Source organism: Oncorhynchus gorbuscha, unplaced genomic scaffold (genome assembly GCF_021184085.1).
Source record: "Oncorhynchus gorbuscha isolate QuinsamMale2020 ecotype Even-year unplaced genomic scaffold, OgorEven_v1.0 Un_scaffold_1336, whole genome shotgun sequence".
Lineage (NCBI taxonomy): Eukaryota > Metazoa > Chordata > Actinopteri > Salmoniformes > Salmonidae > Oncorhynchus > Oncorhynchus gorbuscha.
This window is the reverse complement of record NW_025746142.1, coordinates 1-14,057: the sequence shown is the minus strand read 5'-3', so window position 1 is coordinate 14,057 and position 14,057 is coordinate 1. Positions and strand designations below refer to the sequence as shown.

The 14,057-nt window shown below is 39.5% G+C and overlaps 1 pseudogene; it reads right to left on the bottom strand.

Annotated features, from left to right (window-relative positions):
- LOC124022327 overlaps positions 1–12,646 on the bottom strand; it is a 36,498-nt pseudogene extending 23,852 nt beyond the window's left edge.
- Between the last annotated feature and the right edge of the window lie 1,411 nt (positions 12,647–14,057).

The window sequence follows — 14,057 nt, the reverse complement described above, 5'->3', positions numbered from 1 at the left end:
TTCACTACATCTAGTTGATTCCTACATCCTAGTTGATTCACTACATCTAGTTGATTCCCTACATCTAGTTGATTCCCTACATCTAGTTGATTCCCTACATCTAGTTGATTCCCTACATCTAGTTGATTCCTACATCTAGTTGATTCCCTCATCTAGTTGATTCCCTACATCTAGTTGATTCCTACATCTAGTTGATTCCTACATCTAGTTGATTCCCTACATCTAGTTGATTCCCTACATCTAGTTGATTCCTACATCTAGTTGATTCCCTACATCTAGTTGATTCCCCCTACATCTAGTTGATTCCTCCCAAGTTCACTACATCTAGTTGATTCCCTACATCTAGTTGATTCACTACATCTAGTTGATTCCCTACATCTAGTTGATTCACTACATCTAGTTGATTCCCTACATCTAGTTGATTCCCTACATCTAGTTGATTCCCTACATCTAGTTGATTCCCTACATCTAGTTGATTCCCTCCCAAGTTCACTACATCTAGTTGATTCACTACATCTAGTTGATTCACTACATCTAGTTGATTCACTACATCTAGTTGATTCCCTACATCTAGTTGATTCCCTACATCTAGTTGATTCCCTCCCAAGTTCACTACATCTAGTTGATTCCCTACATCTAGTTGATTCCCTACATCTAGTTGATTCCCTCCCAAGTTCACTACATCTAGTTGATTCACATCTAGTTGATTCATCTAGTTGATTCACTACATCTAGTTGATTCCCTACATCTAGTTGATTCCCAAGTACATCTAGTTGATTCACTACATCTAGTTGATTCACTACATCTAGTTGATTCCCAAATCTAGTTGATTCCTACATCTAGTTGATTCCCTCCCTAGTTGATTCACTACATCTAGTTGATTCCCTACATCTAGTTGATTCCCTACATCTAGTTGATTCCCTACATCTAGTTGATTCCCTACATCTAGTTGATTCCCTACATCTAGTTGATTCCCTACATCTAGTTTGATTCCCTACATCTAGTTGATTCCCTACATCTAGTTGATTCCCTACATCTAGTTGATTCCCTACATCTAGTTGATTCCCTACATCTAGTTGATTCCCTACATCTAGTTGATTCCCTACATCATCTAGTTGATTCCCTACATCTAGTTGATTCCCTACATCTAGTTGATTCCCTACATCTAGTTGATTCCTACATCTAGTTGATTCCTCCCACATTCCTACATCTAGTTGATTCCCTACATCTAGTTGATTCCCTACATCTAGTTGATTCCTACATCTAGTTGATTCCCTACATCTAGTTGATTCCCTACATCTACATTCCCTACATCTAGTTGATTCCCTACATCTAGTTGATTCCCTACATCTAGTTGATTCCCTACATCTAGTTGATTCCCTACATCTAGTTGATTCCCTACATCTAGTTGATTCCTACATCTAGTTGATTCCCTACATCTAGTTGATTCCTACATCTAGTTGATTCACTACATCTAGTTGATTCCTACATCTAGTTGATTCCCTACATCTAGTTGATTCCCTACATCTAGTTGATTCCCTCTAGTTGATTCCCTACATCTAGTTGATTCACTACATCTAGTTGATTCCCTTCTAGTTGATTCACTACATCTAGTTGATTCCCTACATCTAGTTGATTCACTACATCTAGTTGATTCCCTACATCTAGTTGATTCACTACATCTAGTTGATTCCCTACATCTAGTTGATTCCCCTACATCTAGTTGATTCCCAAGTTCACTACATCTAGTTGATTCACTACATCTAGTTGATTCACTACATCTAGTTGATTCCTACATCTAGTTGATTCCCTACATCTAGTTGATTCCCTCCCAAGTTCACTACATCTAGTTGATTCACTACATCTAGTTGATTCCCTACATCTAGTTGATTCCCTCCCTAGTTCACTACATCTAGTTGATTCACTACATCTAGTTGATTCACTACATCTAGTTGATTCCCTACATCTAGTTGATTCCCTACATCTAGTTGATTCCTCTACATCTAGTTGATTCACTACATCTAGTTGATTCACTACATCTAAGTACATCTAGTTGATTCCCTACATCTAGTTGATTCACTACATCTAGTTGATTCCCTCATCTAGTTGATTCCTACATCTAGTTGATTCCTCCAAGTACATCTAGTTGATTCCCCACATCTAGTTGATTCCCTACATCTAGTTGATTCCCTACATCTAGTTGATTCCCTACATCTAGTTGATTCCCTACATCTAGTTGATTCCCTACATCTAGTTGATTCACTACATCTAGTTGATTCCCTACATCTAGTTGATTCCCATCTAGTTGATTTCATCTAGTTGATTCCTACATCTAGTTGATTCCTACATCTAGTTGATTCCCTACATCTAGTTGATTCCCTACATCTAGTTGATTCCCTACATCTAGTTCATTCCCTACATCTAGTTGATTCCCTACATCTAGTTGATTCCCTACATCTAGTTGATTCCCTACATCTAGTTGATTCACTACATCTAGTTGATTTCCTACATCTAGTTGATTCCTACATCTAGTTGATTCACTACATCTAGTTGATTCCCTACATCTAGTTGATTCACTACATCTAGTTGATTCCCTACATCTAGTTGATTCACATCTACATCTAGTTGATTCCCTACATCTAGTTGATTCCCTACATCTAGTTGATTCCCTCCCAAGTTCACTACATCTAGTTGATTCACTACATCTAGTTGATTCCTACATCTAGTTGATTCCCTACATCTAGTTGATTCCCTACATCTAGTTGATTCACTACATCTAGTTGATTCCCTACATCTAGTTGATTCCTACATCTAGTTGATTCCCTTCCTACATCTAGTTGATTCCCTCCCACATCTAGTTGATTCACTACATCTAGTTGATTCCCTACATCTAGTTGATTCCCTACATCTAGTTGATTCACTACATCTAGTTGATTCACTACATCTAGTTGATTCACTACATCTAGTTGATTCCCTCCATCTAGTTGATTCCCTCCCATCTAGTTGATTCACTACATCTAGTTGATTCCCTACATCTAGTTGATTCCCTACATCTAGTTGATTCCCTACATCTAGTTGATTCCCTCATCTAGTTGATTCCTACATCTAGTTGATTCCCTACATCTAGTTGATTCCTACATCTAGTTGATTCCCTACATCTAGTTGATTCCCTACATCTAGTTGATTCCCTACATCTAGTTGATTCCCTACATCTAGTTGATTCCCTACATCTAGTTGATTCCCTACATCTAGATTCCCTACATCTAGTTGATTCCCTACATCTAGTTGATTCCCTACATCTAGTTGATTCCCTACATCTAGTTGATTCCCTACATCTAGTTGATTCCCTACATCTAGTTGATTCCCTACATCTAGTTGATTCCCTACATCTAGTTGATTCCCTACATCTAGTTGATTCCCTACATCTAGTTGATTCCCTACATCTAGTTGATTCCTACATCTAGTTGATTCTCCCTACATCTAGTTGATTCCCTACATCTAGTTGATTCCCATCTAGTTGATTCCCTATCTAGTTGATTCCCTACATCTAGTTGATTCCCTATCTAGTTGATTCCCTACATCTAGTTGATTCCCTACATCTAGTTGATTCCCTACATCTAGTTGATTCCCTACATCTAGTTGATTCCCTACATCTAATTCCCTACATCTAGTTGATTCATCTAGTTGATTCCCTACATCTAGTTGATTCCCTACATCTAGTTGATTCCCTACTACTAGTTCAATACATCTAGTTGATTCCCTACATCTAGTTGATTCCCTACATCTAGTTGATTCCCTACATCTAGTTGATTCCCTACATCTAGTTGATTCCCTACATCTAGTTGATTCCTACATCTAGTTGATTCCCTCCCAAGTTCAATACATCTAGTTGATTCCCTACTAAGTTCAATACATCTAGTTGATTCCCTACTAAGTTCAATACATCTAGTTGATTCCCTACATCTAGTTGATTCCTACTAAGTTCAATACATCTAGTTGATTCCCTACATCTAGTTGATTCCCTACTAGGGTCAATACATCTAGTTGATTCCCTACATCTAGTTGATTCCCTACTAAGTTCAATACATCTAGTTGATTCCCTACTAACGTCAATACATCTAGTTGATTCCCTACTAACGTCAATACATCTAGTTGATTCCCTACTAAGTTCAATACATCTAGCTGATTCCCTACTAAGTTCAATACATCTAGTTGATTCCCTGTGTAGTGTGTAGTGTGTGTAGTGTGTAGTGTGTGTAGTGTATAGTGTGTGTAGTGTGTATAGTGTGTGTGTAGTGTATAGTATATAGTGTGTAGTGTGTGTAGTGTATAGTGTGTATTGTACAGTGTGTAATGTGTAGTGTGTAGTGTATAGTGTGTGTAGTGTATAGTGTGTGTAGTGTGTATAGTGTGTGTAGTGTATAGTATATAGTGTGTAGTGTGTAGTGTGTGTAGTGTATAGTGTGTGTAGTGTGTAGTATATAGTGTGTAGTGTATAGTGTGTGTAGTGCTTATAGTGTGTGTGTAGTGTATAGTATATAGTGTGTAGTGTGTGTAGTGTGTACAGTGTGTGTGTAGTGTATAGTATATAGTGTGTAGTGTATAGTGTGTGTAGTGTATAGTGTGTGTAGTGTATAGTGTGTGTAGTGTATAGTGTGTTTAGTGTGTGTAGTGTATAGTATATAGTGTGTAGTGTATAGTGTGTGTAGTGTATAGTGTGTATAGTGTATAGTGTGTGTAGTGTGTGTAGTGTGTGTAGTGTGTGTAGTGTATAGTATATAGTGTGTATAGTGTGTAGTGTGTATAGTGTGTGTAGTGTATAGTGTATAGTGTATAGTGTAATTATTATTGTAGTGTGTGTAGTGTATAGTGTATAGTGTGTGTAGTGTGTGTAGTGTATAGTGTATAGTGTGTGTAGTATGTGTAGTGTGTGTAGTGTATAGTGTGTGTAGTGTGTGTAGTGTGCTAATAATTATGTGTAGTGTATAGTATATAGTGTATAGTGTGTGTAGTGTATAGTGTATAGTGTGTGTAGTGTGTATAGTATATAGTGTATAGTGTGTGTAGTGTATAATGTGTATAGTTATGTGTAGTGTGTGTAGTGTATAGTATATAGTGTATAGTGTGTGTAGAGTATAATTATAGTGTGTAGTGTGTGTAGTGTGTGTAGTGTGTAATTATGTGTGTGTAGTGTGTATAGTGTGTATATTATTGTAGTGTGTATAGTGTGTGTAGTGTGTGTGTAGTGTGTATAGTGTGTGTAGTGTGTAGTGTGTAGTGTGTAGTGTGTAGTGTATAGTGTGTAGTGTGTATAGTGTGTGTAGTGTGTATAGTGTGTGTAGTGTGTGTGTAGTGTGTATAGTGTGTGTAGTGTGTGTGTAGTGTGTATATAGTGTGTAGTGTGTGTGTATAGTGTGTATAGTGTGTAGTGTGTGTAGTGTGTAGTGTGTATAGTGTGTGTAGTGTGTGTAGTGTGTATAGTGTGTAGTGTGTGTAGTGTGTATAGTGTGTGTAGTGTGTGTAGTGTGTGTATAGTGTGTGTAGTGTGTATAGTGTGTGTAGTGTATAGTGTGTGTAGTGTGTATAGTGTGTGTAGTGTGTATAGTGTGTGTAGTGTGTGTGTAGTGTGTATAGTGTGTGTAGTGTGTATAGTGTGTGTAGTGTGTAGTGTATAGTGTGTAGTGTGTATAGTGTATAATTGTTAATTATTGTATAGTGTGTGTGTAGTGTGTATAGTGTGTGCTTGTGTAATTATTATTATTGTAGTGTGTATATAGTGTGTATTATTATTGTATAGTGTGTATAGTGTGTAGTGTGTATAGTATAATTATTATTTAATTATTGTGGTGTATTGTATAGTGTGTATAGTGTGTATAGTGTGTATAATGTGTAGTGTTGTATTGTATAGTGTGTAGTATATAGTGTGTAGTGTATAGTGTGTAGTGTGTAGTGTATAGTGTATAGTGTGTAGTGTGTGTGAGTATTAATATAGTGTGTGTAGTGTATAGTCTATAGTGTGTGTATAGTGTAATAGTGTGTGTAGTGTATAGTATATAGTGTATAGTGTGTGTGGTGTATAGTGTATAGTGTGTGTAGTGTGTGTAGTGTGTAGTGTATAGTATATAATTAATATAGTGTGTAGTGTATAGTATATAGTGTATAGTGTTAATAGTGTATAGTATATAGTGTGTATAGTGTGTGTAGTGTATAGTGTGTATAGTGTGTAGTGTGTGTAGTGTATAGTATTATAGTGTGTATAGTGTGCGCAGTGTGTGTAGTGTGTAGTAGTGTGTGTATAGTGTGTATAGTGTATAGTATATAGTGTATAGTGTGTAGTGTGTAGTGTATAGTGTATTATTATTATTAGTGTGTGTAGTGTGTATAGTGTGTGTAGTGTATAGTCTATAGTGTGTATAGTGTGTAGTGTATAGTATATAGTGTATAGTGTGTGTAGTGTATAGTGTATAGTGTGTGTAGTGTGTGTAGTGTATAGTGTGTATAGTGTGTAGTGTGTATAGTATATAGTTATTGTATAGTGTGTGTAGTGTATAGTGTGTAGTGTGTGTAGTGTGTGTATGTGTGTAGTGTGTATAGTGTGTATAGTGTATAGTGTGTATAGTGTGTATTGTGTATAGTGTGTATAGTGTGTAGTGTATAGTGTGTAGTGTGTGTAGTGTGTGTAGTGTGTGTAGTGTGTAGTGTGTGTAGTGTATAGTATATAGTGTATAGTGTGTGTAGTGTATAGTGTATAATTATTATTGTAGTGTGTGTAATTATTATTGTGCTTAATTATTATTGTAGTGTGTGTAATGTGTATAATTATGTATAGTGTATAGTATATAGTGTGTGTAGTGTAGTGTATAGTGTATTATTGTAGTGTGTGTAGTGTGTGTAGTGTGTATAGTGTGTATAGTGTGTGTAGTGTATAGTATATAGTGTATAGTGTGTGTAGTGTATAGTGTATAGTGTGTGTAGTGTGTGTAGTGTGTGTAGTGTGTGTAGTGTATAGTGTATTATTGTAGTTGTGTAGTGTGTGTAATTATTATTATGAGTAGTGTGTGTAGTGTGTATAGTGTGTGTGTAGTGTATAGTATATAGTTTATAGTGTGTGTGTAAATAGTGTATAGTGTATAGTAGTGTGTAGTGTGTAGTGTGTAGTGTGTAGTGTGTATAGTGTGTGTAGGTGTATAGTATATAGTGTATAGTGTGTGTAGTGTATAGTATATAGTGTATAGTGTGTAGTGTATAGTGTATAGTGTGTGTAGTGTGTGTAGTTGTGTAGTGTGTGTAGTGTATAGTGTGTGTAATTATTATTGTAGTGTGTAGTGTGTGTAGTGTGTGTAGTGTGTATAGTGTGTGTAGTGTATGTATATAATAGTTTATAGTGTGTGTAGTGTAGTGTGTAGTGTGTAGTGTGTGTAGTGTATAGTATATAGTGTATAGTGTGTAGTGTGTAGTGTGTAGTGTGTGTAGTGTATAGTATATAGTGTATAGTGTGTGTAGTGTATAGTGTGTAGTGTGTGTAGTGTGTGGTGTGTGTAGTGTGTGTGTGAGTGTGTAGTGTGTGTGAGTGTATTATTGTGTGTATAGTGTGTGTAGTGTGTATAGTGTGTATAATTATTATATAGTGTGTATTATTATTATTAATTATTATTGTATAGTGTGTGTGTAGTGTGTGTGTAGTGTGTATAGTGTGTAGTGTATAGTGTATAGTGTGTAATGTTATTGCAATGTATTGTAGTGTGTATAGTGTGTGTGATGTGTATATTGTGTAGTGTGTATAGTGTGTGTAGTGTGTGTGTAGTGTGTATTAATAGTGTGTAGTGTGTAGTGTATAGTGTATAGTGTGTAGTAATGTATTATTGTAGTGTGTGTGTAGTGTGTATAGTGTGTGTGTAGTGTGTATAGTGTGTGTGTTGTGTATACTAATTATTATTATTAAATTGTGTAGTGTATAGTGTGTAGTGTGTGTAGTGTGTGTAGTGTGTGTGTATATATGCATGTGTGTGTAGTGTGTATAGTGTGTATAGTGTGTAGTATATAGTGTGTATAGTGTGTGTATAGTGTGTATAGTGTGTAGTGTGTAGTGTGTGTAGTGTGTGTAGTGTGTAGTATATAGTGTGTATGTAGTGTGTGTGTAGTGTGTGTAGTACCTATCCGGAGGTCCAGCTCTGACGAACGTCCACAGCATCACCACGTTGCCGTCTGGTTCCCGTTAATGTGTCACATGCTCTCCTGATAGAGTTGGGAGTGATCTCAGAGAACCGAGCACGGAACACCTGCACACCGGGCTTGACTGGAACACACACACACAGAGACAGAGACAGACAGAGACAGAGACAGAGAGAGAGAGAGAGAGAGAGAGAGAGAGAGAGAGAGAGAGAGAGAGAGAGAGAGAGAGAGAGAGAGAGAGAGAGAGAGAGAGAGAGAGAGAGAGAGACAGAGACAGAGAGACACCAGAGAGAGAGACAGAGGAGACAACTGCTATCACAACACACATTATCCAGTCAGAGGTGCACAAGTGTGTGTGTGTGTGTGTGTGTGTGTGTGTGTGTGTGTGTGTGTGTGTGTGTGTGTGTGTGTGTGTGTGTGTGTGTGTGTGTGTGTGTGTGTGTGTGTGTGTGTGTGTGTGTGTGTGTGTGTGTGTGTGTGTGTGTGTGTGTGTGTGTGTGTGTGTGTGTGTGTGTGTGTGTGTGTACCTGCTTTGCAGACGTCTATCACCTCAAAAACTCTTCAGAAACCGATGTTCTCTCCCTCTCTGTCACAATCTGTCCAGATGACAAGCGCCTGGCACTGACCCACCTCTCTCTCTAGGGTCCAGCTAGGAGACACAGAGAACCACAGAGACACACACACACACACACACACTCACATCAGACTGAGAAGAAGACAGTTCGTTTCTCTCTTCGGAAACTCTTTTTCAGAAACTCTTTCTGTCTTTCAGAAACTCTTTCACAAACTCTTTCTCTGTCTTTCAGAAACTCTTTCAGCAAAACTCATCAGAAACTCTTTCAGAAACTCTTTCAGAAACTCTTTCTATGTCTTTCAGAAACTCTTTCTCTTTCTTGTCTTTCAGAAACTCTTTCATGTCAAACTCTTTTCTAACTCTTCTATGTCTTTCCTAGAAACTCTCAAACTCTTTCTGTCTTTCAGAAACTCTTTCTGTCTTTCAGAAACTCTCAAACTCTTTCTATGTCAGTGCATGATTTCATGATTGCAGCATTGAACAACAATGAGTCCAATCAAAGGAAGTGTCAGAACCACAGTAACAGTTAGAGACAGAAGACAGTAACAGTTAGAGACAGTAACAGTTAGAGACAGAAGACAGTAACAGTTAGAGACAGAAGACAGTAACAGTTAGAGACAGTAACAGTTAGAGACAGTAACAGTTAGAGACAGAAGACAGTAACAGTTAGAGACAGAAACAGTTAGAGACAGAAGACAGTAACAGTTAGAGACAGAAGACAGTAACAGTTAGAGACAGTAACAGTTAGAGACAGTAACAGTTAGAGACAAGAAGACAGTAACAGTTAGAGATAGTAACAGTTAGAGACAGTAACAAGACAGTTAGAGACAGTTAGAGACAGAACAGACAGTTGCAGTAACAGTTAGAGACAGTAGACAGTTAGAGACAGAAGACAGTTAGAGACAGTAGACAGTTAGAGACAGTAGACAGTTAGAGACAGTAACAGTTAGAGACAGAAGACAGTAACAGTTAGAGACAGAAGACAGTAACAGTTAGAGAACAGAGACAGACAGTAACAGTTAGAGACAGTAACAGTTAGAGACAGTAACAGTTAGAGAGACAGTAACAGTTAGAGACAGAAGACAGTAACAGTTAGAGACAGTAACAACAGTTAGAGACAGAAACGACAGTAACAGTTGAGACACAGTTAGAGACAGTAACAGTTAGAGACAGAAGACAGTAACAGTTAGAGACAGTAACAGTTAGAGACAGTAACAGTTAGAGACAGAAGACAGTAACAGTTAGAGACAGTAACAGTTAGAGACAGTAACAGTTAGAGACAGAAACAGTTAAGGGAAGAACAGTTAGAGACAGTAACAGTTAGAGACAGTAACAGTTAGAGACAAGACAGTAACAGTTAGAGACAGTAACAGTTAGAGACAGTAGAGACAGTAAGACAGTAACAGTTAGAGACAGTAACAGTTAGAGACAGTAACAGTTAGAGACAGTAACAGTTAGAGACAGTAACAGTTAGAGAGACAGAAGACAGTAACAGTTAGGGACAGAAGATGGCTTAGTAGAGACAGTATTAATTAGAGACAGAAGACATTAAGACAGTAACAGTTAGAGACAGTAACAGTTAGAGACAGTAACAGTTAGAGACAGAAGACAGTAACAGTAACAGTTAGAGACAGTTAGAGACAGTAACAGTAACAGTTAGAGACAGAAGACAGTAACAGTTAGAGACAGTAACAGTTAGAGACAGAAGACAGTAACAGTTAGAGACAGTAACAGTTAGAGACAGAAACAGTAACAGTTAGGAGACAGTAACAGTTAGAGTAACAGTTAGAGACAGAAGACAGTAACAGTTAGAGACAGTAACAATTAGAGACAGAAGACAATTAACAGTTAGAGACAGTAACAGTTAGAGACAGTAACAGTTAGAGACAGAGAAGACAGTAACAGTTAGAGACAGTAAGCAGTTAGAGAACAGAAGACAGTAACATTTAGAGACAAGTAGCAGTTAGAGACAGTAACAGTTAGAGACAGTAACAGTTGTAGTACAAGCAGTTAGAGACAGAGAAGACAGTAACAGTTAGAGACAGTAACAGTTAGAGACAGAACAGGCAAACAGTTAGAGACAGTAACAGTTAGAGACAGAGACAGTAACAGCTAGAGACAGTAACAGTTAGAGACAGAAGACAGTAACAGTTAGAGACAGAGAGACAGTAACAGTTAGAGACAGAAGACAGTAACAGTTAGAGACAGCAAGACAGTAACAGTAACAGTTGAGACAGTAAGACAGAAGACAAAGTTAGAGACAGTAACAGTTAGAGACAGAAACAGTAACAAGTAGAGACAGAAGACAGTAACAGTTAGAGACAGAAAAGAACAGTTAGAGACAGAAGACAGTAACAGTTAGAGACAGAAATATCAGTAACAGTTAGAGACAGAAGAGACAGAAGACGGTAACAGTTAGAGACAGTAACAGTTAGACAGAAGACAGTAACAGTTAGAGACAGTAACAGAGACAGTAACAGTTAGAGACAGAAGACAGTAACAGTTAGAGACAGAAGACAGTAACAGTTAGAGACAGTAACAGTATGTTCAACTAGACTACCTTGATCTGAACAAAGTTCTCAGGACAATGCTTCTCACCTCAGCATCAAACAGCAAGGACAGGATTACAGCTGTGCCTGGGGACACACACACACACACAGTTACACACAGAGAGAGAGAGCACTATAGGAGGTGTCGTGATGACAGAAGTCGTAAATCTCACCATTTCTGGAACTGAGCCTTGAACTCCAGACCCAACAGATGACCTGACACTGAGGTCATACACACCGTGACATTCTGTAGACACACACACACACACACACACACACACACACACACACACACACACACACACACACACACACACACACACACACACACACACACACACACACACACACACACACAACACACACACACACACAAATGAGCCACCACCTTAGTGATCAAACACACCTGGGATAGAGCAGGAGTAGTGTTGAATGCTGCTACTTACCCTTCCAAACAGGTTGTATTCATACTCATAGAGTTTATTATAGACGGACAGCCCCTCACTCTGAAACACAGACAGTTTATTATAGACGGACAGCTCCTCCCTCTGGAACACAGACAGTTTATTATAGACAGACAGCCCCTCCCTCTGAAACACAGACAGTTTATTATAGACAGACAGCCAGAGACAATAAACAGAGACAATCACACCTGTTGATGTGAGACATTATGTCATGGGAAGACAGCTGGAAGCTGAGATAAACAGACACCGTCCCATGTACTGGATAAAAAACATTTCTCTCCACACACCTAAGACCCAGACACACACACAGACCCACCCTCCAACACACACACAGACCCAAACATACACACACCTCAGCCAGACCCACCTCCAACACACACAGACCCACCCTCCAACACACACACAGACCCACCCTCCAACACACACACAGACCCAGACACACACAACCCACCCTCCAACACACACAGACCCAGACACACACACAGACCCACCCAACACACACAGACCCAGACACACAGACCCAGACCCAGACACACACAGACCCAGACACACACACAGACCCAGACACACACACAGACCCAGACACACACTGATCCACAGACCCAAAACACACACAGACCCAAACACACACAGACCCAAACACACACACAGACCCAGACACACACAGACCCACCCTCCAAAACACACACAGACCCAAACACACACACAGACCCAGACACACACAGACCCAAACACACACACAGACCCACACACACACAGACCCAGACACACACACAGACCCACAACACACACACAGACCCACCCTCCTCGCTCTGCCGCCAGACATGATCTCCGCGATGCCTTTGGCCGCGTCATTCTTCTCCGCCACACAGAGAACCCGTTTTGATCTGAGTCCTCCGGATCATGTCTCCCGGGGAGTCTGTCCTCTTCTGTCGGTGACGCTCAACCCCCTGTGGACCTGGAGCCGTAACGTTAACGGTCGTCCGGTTGTGAACAGAGCCCGAGTCAGATGATGTATCAGCATTAGCCAGCCTAGCCAGGGCGCGTTGGGAGCTACACTTGTCATAACGTTACACACGTCGTGCCCAGCTAATATTAGTCAATATAACTCCTGAAGCGTTGTTACAAACTGTTATTTTGACTGATTGACACAACATAAAACTGTCCAGATCTCACAGGGTCAGTTGGCTTGATGGGAGTAGGAAATCATGTCAAACTTCAACCCTGAAACCAAGTTCCATGTCAAACTTTAACCAACAATTTTCCTGATCACTTAAACACAATTTACAATGTAACGTGCATTAGCGTGGACCCAATAGCGTGCTAATAAATAAATCGTTTTAAACCATTTTGCCAACTGAAAGGTTGGTAAAAAGGGCAGATAAATGTGATGTTATTGATTTTACAAATTCCGCGCTTGTTAACGACAGCAGTCGTAAATCGATGATGTCGTAAAACAACTGTCGTAAAAAACCCTTCCTGTTCGTATGAATAATACTTTTGTTGATGTCCTTTAATTTTACGCCAAAATACTACGTGAAGAGTATCTATTTTCAAGATTGAAATTGTGATTCACAATCTTAAATCATAACTGAATGTGTGTAAACAGGTTTGTACTTTTAGGACAGACAGCTACTTCCTTATGTGAGCTGGTCACGTGGTAACTACCAGCGGATTTTAATATGGCGACGGTCAGGATGTACACTTAACATTAAATAGTTTCACCGTATTTACTACTGGACTTTTATTATACCAGTGCATGACGGGCCACTGCCGATATTACCCGGTAACGGTTGCACGATTCCCCGGACGAGCAATGTGTCATTGGTGGTCTCGAATCGGTCGTGTTCGTTACGCGTCGTCTGTTTGCCAGATAACTGTCTTGACGTCGGTACTGTACCGGGGACGGAGCCAGAGAGATAGTCCTGGTGTTAAGTGCTATGTTTATATGCAGCGGTGATACAGACAGACAGACAGACAGACAGACAGACAGACAGACAGACAGACAGACAGACAGACAGACAGACAGACAGACAGACAGACAGACAGACAGACAGACAGACAGCAGCTTTGGTCAAATGTCATGTTGATGTGTGGCCTTCCTGCATCGTGTGATATCATGGACAGACAGGTGAAGACCACTCCCAGCTGGTAGAAACGGGCGCCAGACGACAGACCGACATTTAGCCGTCAGTGTCGTGGACTGTTACTCCCAGCAAGAAATGAGGATACAGACAGACCGACAGTCAGACTGGCTATCAGGCAGACATCTGGCCTAGTGGATGGACTTCCTCTGAC